Source organism: Camelus bactrianus, chromosome X (genome assembly GCF_048773025.1).
Source record: "Camelus bactrianus isolate YW-2024 breed Bactrian camel chromosome X, ASM4877302v1, whole genome shotgun sequence".
Classification (NCBI taxonomy): Eukaryota; Metazoa; Chordata; class Mammalia; order Artiodactyla; family Camelidae; genus Camelus; species Camelus bactrianus.
This window is the reverse complement of record NC_133575.1, coordinates 7,197,231-7,205,564: the sequence shown is the minus strand read 5'-3', so window position 1 is coordinate 7,205,564 and position 8,334 is coordinate 7,197,231. Positions and strand designations below refer to the sequence as shown.

Sequence of the window (8,334 nt, the reverse complement as noted above, 5' to 3'; positions counted from 1 at the left end):
GGCTCTCAGCTCTCTGCAACTGTGGCACAAACATAGCATTTGTTTCTAATCACGGGAGACTTGATTTTCACTCATTTAAAGTTGAAGGTAACCACGAACTCGTGTGCGAGTTCAGAGGGAGGCTAGAGATGCCCTAGGCCCGCCCCCTAGAGAATCTGATTGGTCTGGGCTTTGGGCTCACAGTGAATTGCTTTCACCTGCCCAGTGTCCACTGACTGCCGCTGACGCAGGCTGCCAGCGAGTTCTGCCAGGGCGCTGAAGACAGCTCACCCGGCACCTGAGCTGTGACATCTTGGAGGCCTCTGGTCACTTGATGTTTCCAATGCTAAAAGGTCTCTGCTTCACTGCTCAATTTATTTTTTTGACCCTCCCCGAAAGGAGGTGGAACAATGACTTATGGCCAGCAGGATTTGAAAAGACAAACACTGATTTAGAAATTGCCAAAAGGTTTGTCAGAGTTCGCAAGTGCAGCCTGCGTTTAAGGCTCTCTTCAAAATATGATTAATGTTGAAGAGCTGTTTTCGATCTCAATAAAAGGCTGAGTCTAGAGAGATGTTCTGAGCAGGCTTTTATCTTAGGGAAAAAAAATGTAGCATGAAATGGTACAACCATTTATGCAATCATTCAAAACAGGAAGTTCCCAAGCCTTCCAAGCCCAATGAGTCTAAAGTTTTGTTGGTTCAACAACTTTTTGTGTGTGTGTGTTTATTACTAAGTGAATACAAAATAATATTTATGTTACATGTTTTTTATTTGTTTTGTTTTTAAGGTTGGGGAAGGTAATTAGGTTTAGTTATTTATTTCATGGAGGTACTGGGGATGGAACCCAGGACCTCATGCATGTGCTCTACCACTGAGCTATACCCTCCCTTCCCCATGTTTTTGGAATCATTATAAAATATACCGATGTTAGCATCGCTGCATTAATTCAAGAAAAATGAACATTACTATTATTTTTCCCCTACGTGCCCCACCTCAAACCTACTCCCTTTCCCTCCCAAGGTATCTCAATCTCAGCACTACTGATACTTGGGACTGGATAACTGGTTGCTGTGGGAGGCTGCCCTGTGCATTGTAGAATGTTCATCAGCATCCCTGGCTTCTACGCGTTAAAATCCCCAGACAAGAAAACCAAAAATGTTTCCAGATACTGCCAAAGGTCCCCTGGAAGCCAAATCACCCCTGTTTGAGAACCACTGCTCTAGAGGTAAATCTCATCCCCAATTTTGTGTTTATCGTTTGTGGCCTAGAGTTTTTATCACCTGTATTTGTAAAAATGTTATTTAGGTTTGCATTTTTAAAAATTCTTATAAACCTAAGTGTTTAGGAAAATGTATACAAAGCTTACAATTAAGGAAAAGGAATGCACTGAATCTATTGATCAATTGGTAGACAAATGGTATTTTTATAATACTGAGGTTTTTGGCAGTTTAAAATATGTCCAAAAACTCTTGGACATTATCTTCAAAAGGTAGGAACTATTTCTCTTCCCCTTGAGTGTGGTCTTGATTCAGTGACTTGTTTCAAATAAATAGAAATAAGCAGCAGAGACAGTATGACTTCAGAGACTCTCTCTTAATTGGCTCTCTCTCTGGGGAAGTCAGCTGTCAGGTTGCCATCTGGAAAGACCCATGTGGTAACTGATGCTTCCTGCAAACAGCCACATACGTTTCTTGGTAGTGGATCCTCTACCCCAACCAAGCTCTCAGATCACTATGTTCCCCTACTGACATCTTGATTATAACCTCACAAAAGACTCCAAGCCAGAACCACACAGCTAATCTGTTTCTGAACAACTGAACTACAGGAACTGTGAGATAACAAAGGTTTGTTTTTCTACCCCTTATTTTTATACCACTTATACTAAGTGTGGGGTAATATAGCTAATACATGTGTTCATTTCTATGAATATGGTGTGATGCTCCATATTATTAATCTTCTTTTGTAACATTCAATAACTATTATTTCCATAAAGCTCTGGGGCAATTATTCCTAAATACTTTAAAATTTTGATGCTGTTGTAATGTTTTTTCTTTTCTGTTTGTTACTGGTGGAATGAAACAGTGTTAATTTTGCAGGTTTATTTTGTATTTGGCATTTCCAAACACTTACCTGCAAATAAAATGATTATCTATGTGGAAAACTCCAGATTATCTGTGAATAATGAGTGTTCTTTTTCCTTCCTTTTCAATTCCTATAATAATTTTGCTGGCCAGTATTTTCAATACAATGATGAATAGAACTACCGACAGCAAGACATTTTCTTACCCATGATTTTAAAAGGAATATATTTAACATGTCATCATTATGTGAGAAATTTGCTATAATCTCTTGGTAAATATTCTTTATAAAACATTAAGGAAGTTTTGTCCTACTCCTTATTTACCAAGATAGTTTATCGTGAATATTGAATTTTATTACAAGCATTTTATGCATCCATTGTTGTGATTATATATTTCTCCTTCAATTGCTTAACAGTAATTTTTTCTCTGATTAAAAAAATCTTATATTCCTGAACTAGACATCCATTTCTAAATCAACTGTGTCTTAATTCTGGAAGCAGAAATGAGGGTTTAAGACTTAACCCCTACCATAGTGGCTCACCTATCCATTATGATGGTAACCTTTAGCAAGCAGAGAAATATAAGTGATTTTTGGTTTTATGGATATCCATAAAACAATTGTATTTATCATTGTGATCCTGAGTTACTTTAAAAGGGAGTTAGCGATAAGACATTCTAGAAAAGGCAAAACTGTGGAGATAGTAAAAAGATCAGTGGTTTCCAGGGCTAGTTGGGGAGGGAGAAATAAGTAGGTGAGGCACAGAAGACTTCTAGGGCAGAGAAAATAGTCTGTATGATATTATAAAGGTGGATACACGCCGTTACACATTTGTCAGAACCAAAGAATGTACCGCACCAAGAATGAACTCTAATGTAAACTATGGACTTTGGGTTGTAATGATTTGTCAATAGATTCATCATTGGTAACAAATGTACCACTCTGGTGAGAATGTTCATAGTCCAGGAGGCTGTGGAAGCAGTGGGGATATGGGAATTCTCTGTCATTTATGCTCAAAATTTGCTGTGAACCTAAAATTTCTCTAAACAATAAAGTCAATTTTTTTTTTAAGGCGGAGGGTGGATTTGGTTTTCGTTTCATATGGGAGTGATTAATGGGCCCTGGGTTTATCCCTAGAATTGACACACACCGAAGTATGCTTGAAAAATGTTTTTACACTTTTTTTTTTTTTTTTTTGCAGAGGATGGAAGGGGGTAGAGGGGAAGGGGAAGGAAAGAGAATGTAAACAATTTTGACTCTCACATTTCCATGATTTGTAACTTTAGCACTACATTATTATTGTAAAATATTCATGTTTGCAAAAGCCTTGATTTGATTAAATTTCTACTGCTTTGTTTCTCAAGAAAACAGAAACAACTGTAAATAACCCACTCAATGCCACAGATGAGTGGATGTTGCCAGATTTTGTGATACTGTGTGCTTGAAATTATTTCTTGAGAGTACAAGTATAAAATAAGTCTTTCTGACTCTCTTGGTTTTTCACTTGTTCACTATCATGCCTCCTGCTCTTAGTGAAAGTGAGCTATCTTCACCCACTATTTACGGGATTCCGGTCGTTCATTTATTGACTGGTTCATGCATGTCAAGTACTTTGCTGAATGCTGTGTTCGACCCTTCAAGAATGGACTAGAAGTCCTCCCCAGAAGTGTAACAACCTGAGCTACCATCTGAATCATATTTTACTCACAGTCTCAAATCAAATAAAATATCTGGCAATACTAACAACCATGCCAGATTGTGTTCTTTGTAGAGATGTCAATTATGAAAACAGGAAGAATATGGCTTTTTTCTAAGGTAACAAACATGAGTATTTTTCTTCTAGAGGAAAACTAGGCAAGAACCATTTTTAAAGGCATTTTGGCTCAAAGGAGGATGAATTCGATACCCATTTTCGAGAAACCCAGCTAAATTAAAAGTATGTAGCTTCTTTCTGATTTAAGATTGGGACCATCATTTTGGTGTCCAATTGTGAAATTTATTGGCCCTTTAGGATTCAAGGGGTTTCATGAGAGTCTCAGAATGGTAGTCTCCTTTCCAGAGGGGGCAAAAAAAATTTTTTTTGGTTTAAAAAAAAAAAAACCCATGAAACAGAAACCTTACTTGTCTGATTTGAAACTTAGAGTGCTTTCATGAGATGGCTGTGGAACCCTGTCCCCGCGCTGTGGAAATGTCTACAGCTTGGGTGGCTTTCACATCAAGGCAGGCAAGCAGCAAAAGCCTGGTGCCATCACAGGGAGTGTTTAATGTCTTGATCCACTGAGGCTTCCCTTCCTGCTAGTAGGTAAATATTATATTGTATCTAAAGAAAGGACAGAAACTAAATGTGATAGATCTAAGATTTTTTCTTTTCTAGCATATTTGCCTAAGTGTGAAGAAACTAATCAAGAAACAATGCAAAATGCTTGGTAAATTTTCACCACAATTTTTCTTAAGTAGAGAAAAAAAACAATGGAAAGAATTCCTTGTCAAAGGATATTCAGAAAGATGTGGAAGAAAGACTGTGATTTGAAGGAGACAGTCCAAGATTCATTAAAACACGTTGGGCTTCAGCTGCATCCTCTGTGTATTAGGTATAATAAGGACATCTTTGAGAGGCAGGATGAAATAAAGTGGCATATATGAAAATATCTAGCGTAGTGTCTGCCTTACAACAGAAGTTTTGAAAATGTTATTTTTTTTTGAAAGAACACAATACCCGTAAGAAATGCCAGCTGCCATTCCCATTGCCATTAGAAGGAGAGCCTGGGGAAAATCTGAACATTCTTGGATTTATAGCTTTAATATTAGTTTACCCGGTTAGTCTATGTCTAGTTTCCTAACAGCAACAAGTTATATTTACTAGGACCTTTTCCATGGCAAGTAAGAGAAACCCAGCACCATTTAGGTTACGTAAGAAAGAGATAACTGGCTCACATAACTGACCTGTCCATGGATGCGTCTGGCTTCAGGCACAGCCACGGGGTCTCAACTGTGGTCAATTCTTTGCTTCCCCATTTCTCAGCTTCAGTGAGTTCTGTTAGTCCCTGTTAAACAAACAAAAAAAAATCCTGACATTAAAATTGTAAGGAAGACTTAAGTCAAGATTACTGCAATAGGGGTGAGAGATTGGGCTTAACTCCTAATACAAGGACAAGTGGGGATTTATAGCTAAGGAGCAGGGTGAGGGGGTCAGTAGACGGAAAATTACTCAGAAGAAACATGAAGGGTAGAGGGATTCTTGCTAAAGGCAGGCCAAAGACATGAAAGTCAGGGAGGAGAAACTTGATCAGATATCAAAGGTGATCAGATATCAAGCGTTGGTGGGTCCTGATAAACTGACTTAGCAGGATGCTTACTAAGATTGGGCTATGCAAGCCCAGCAAGGAAAGAATGGACATAGAAGGCCAAGGTTGAGGCCTAGTTGACAAGAAGGCTCAGAGGAGCCTACCTAAAGTTTGATCAAGGAGAGAATCTTTGTCACCCTCTATGTGCCAGTCAAGATTTACACCCTTCTGTTATAGCAAATTCAAGAGCAAACATTGATTTCTCCTAAGACCTCTGGTTGAAAATGACTCTTGATTTGTCTAGTACGGTCCCCGTGCTCATCTCTGAACCAATCACTGTGTCTACTGTAATGTACCATGATGGGTCAAGCCTGGTTTATGTTTCCTCCCCTGTAAGTGACCTTACAGAAGAGAGGAGAAGATTCTTAAAGGAACCAGAGAAAGGAAGATGGACAAAAATGCCAGGCACTCAAAATCTGTGGTTGCCACAGTCCATTATATTTAGAGTATATGTTTCTATAAGACTTTGAATTCATAATAACAAATAGAAATAGTGATAATAGAAAGTATCTTACATGTGGTTCAACTATCTAGAGCACATAATGGAATATGCTTTGAATGACTGTATTTGCCTTACCTCCCAGAATGCCCCAATAAAAGCCCGGCTGCCCTGCTTGCCCTCCCAAGCCAGGCAACTCTTCCATCGGCACGCAATGGACCGATCGTAGCTGTCACCTCTATTTGAGAAAGCCCTGCGCATCATCCAAGGCCTCATTAAATGCCATCCCCACCCTCTTGCTTTTCTAAGCGATATGGTGCATGTTTCATCCCTCCTCATCAGTCACAACCCCTCCACACTCTTAGGTTGTGAGTTTTCTAAGAGCCATGTTTCCTATGACATGGTATATATCTTAGACAGCTTCAACATGGTTCCATAATTATAGCAAAAGTTCAAATTAAATGTGCTTAATGAACTAATATATTGATTTCCAGTTCTTAGGAATGCATTCTGAGTATATAAACCCTTAGATGTTGTCTTTTTCCAAAGCTTTACCTTAAACTGAATAGTTATTTATTTAGAGGTTCACATACATGACCATCTGTAGATATATTAAGAGGATAGTTCAAAGTACTCTGTGTTAATCCTTTGGAATGCTATCTTACCACAGAGCAAGAATTTGACTGGGAATGAGAAGACCTGGCTTCTAGAACCAGCGTTGTCACCTATGAAGTGCAGGTAAAATGTAGTGCCTGAATCTTATCTGTAACTTGGGGATACTCCAAGAATTGTTATGGCTCTAAAACAATTGAATAGTTTCTTATTGTTCCCTATGACCCTGTCATTCTAGGGACTCTCTCCACACTAATTACTTTTCATGCTGTAGGTCCCCCAAACTGCCCAGTTCCTTCCTGATGTAACAAATATTTACATCTGTATTGCACTAAGTACTTTATCAAGAGTTTTCACAATTGCATTTGATTTTCATAACAATGCTTCCTCATTGGTATTATTTTCCTCATTTTAATGATGAGAACACTGAAATTCAGGGAGGTCTCATGAGTAGTAAGTAGAATATCAAGTCTTGGACCCACATCTTTCGACTCCAAGTCCAGTGCTGTTTTCACTGCTCTACAATGTCGGGAAAGGACCCAGGATGACTTCTTGCACGTGTGATTTTGTACAAAATGAACAAGACTATAAATTAGAATATTCATTACCAGGCTTTGGCCTGATCTCCAGAGAAAGGCAAGGAGGACTCAGATCACATGGCCTCAGTTCTCAAGATGACTTGGAGTAAAAGCTGGTCTCTGTAAGTGAAAAGGAGATTATGTGTGGACTCTCTTAGTCCACATTTGATTATGTTTTCAATGAAATTAGAGATAATGTGCAAATATGCAGATCAAAAAAAAATGCACTTGAAGGAATCTCCAGGCAAGAGGACACTGATGTACAAAGACCTGAGCCTGTTTATGGTAACATCATGACGCTGATCTGGAACCCAAGGACGTTTTCCTCTGCCTGAGCCCCTCTACCTCATCTCTCCTCCTTCCCAGGCAGCCTGTCAAAACAGAAGCCTGACATTTCTTTCAGAATTGCTCTCCCTGGGGGCACTCCCCTAGGGATTATCAATGTTCCTGGAGCTCTGAGAGAAACACGGCTACCCCTTTTACATCTCTATTTTTGAGGCTATTTATCTTCATCATTGTTACTGATGACCCCTGGGATTTGAGTTGAGTAAGACCTAAGACCACAAACCTGGCCCCTGATGCTACCCAGCAGACCCCCCCATTTGCTACTGTTTACTGTCACCCAACTGGTGGCACCTTCCAGCTATTTCTTTCAAATTGATATGTTGAATATGAGCCAGTGGCAGGATGTTGAGAGAGAGCTTTTCTTAGTAGGTTGAAAAAGGAAAGGCAATGAGGAGAAGTTACCACCATCTGTGAGGAATCACTGAGGAAATAAATTTAGTAGCAAATTTATACACCAGTAATGATGCTTAAGCGGTTTCAGCTACAAGAACTGAGCCAACTTGAAGATGAAGTGAAATGAAAAAAAAGAGGGACATAATGAAGATGAGCTATGTTTCCAGTATCTAATGTTCAGATGCTTTGTGTTTTCAATATTGGACTGGTTAACTCTCATTCCAATCTGATCTTGCACAGGTCTCTAAAAAAATGAGGGAACTCAAATTTCCCAAACATCTACAATGTGTCAGCCAAAGGAAAGAACACAGGAATTTGTTGGGAATGGGACGTTCCTCACATGCAGTCTTCAGAAAGAACAGTAGGTGTCTGTCTCAAGATTGTAACTAACTAATGCTTTGGCCTTGAGCAAGTTACTTATTCTTTGATTCTCAGGCACCTCTATATAAAATCAATGTAGTTATACAGTGTCAGAAATTTCTGGTAAGTAGTAAGTGAGATATGTGCAGAAAACACCCAGTCTAGTTCCAAGCAGAATGGGTGATCAATTACAGAGAGTTGT

At 39.0% G+C, this 8,334-nt stretch overlaps 1 long non-coding RNA gene across 1 annotated transcript; it reads left to right on the top strand.

The window, feature by feature from the left end:
- Positions 1-1,703: 1,703 nt before the first annotated feature.
- LOC141576344 (uncharacterized) lies at positions 1,704-8,117 on the top strand. The gene is made up of 3 exons (XR_012504700.1): positions 1,704-1,826; positions 6,515-6,582; positions 8,013-8,117. It is a non-coding gene; the product is annotated as an uncharacterized LOC141576344 (long non-coding RNA).
- The last annotated feature ends 217 nt before the right edge of the window (positions 8,118-8,334 follow it).